This window comes from Fragaria vesca, linkage group LG1, assembly GCF_000184155.1.
Source record: "Fragaria vesca subsp. vesca linkage group LG1, FraVesHawaii_1.0, whole genome shotgun sequence".
In the NCBI taxonomy this organism is placed as follows: Eukaryota; Viridiplantae; Streptophyta; class Magnoliopsida; order Rosales; family Rosaceae; genus Fragaria; species Fragaria vesca.
The window spans coordinates 7,457,454-7,457,736 of record NC_020491.1 but is presented as its reverse complement, the minus strand read 5'-3'; positions in this window follow the sequence as shown (position 1 = coordinate 7,457,736).

Below are 283 nucleotides of genomic sequence, written 5' to 3'. Positions count from 1 at the left end.
TTGGTTCCAACAAAAAATTGAAAACAAAAGTTAGTCGAAAGTAATACTGGCAGGTGTTTATAGGCTCGACTACATACGAAGACGTTATATGTAATGTGTCTTTACTTTAGAAAGTTTTATCTAATCATGTACTAAGAACAAAACGCAAGAATATTTTTACTTTCTGTTTTTTTTTTTTGTTCGAAAATAATATTTTTACTTTGACGAACATAAAAACATATATGTATCAATAAAACCAAAACATTATGTATCTCATGTTTTGTTTTTCGATAAAGAGTTAAAA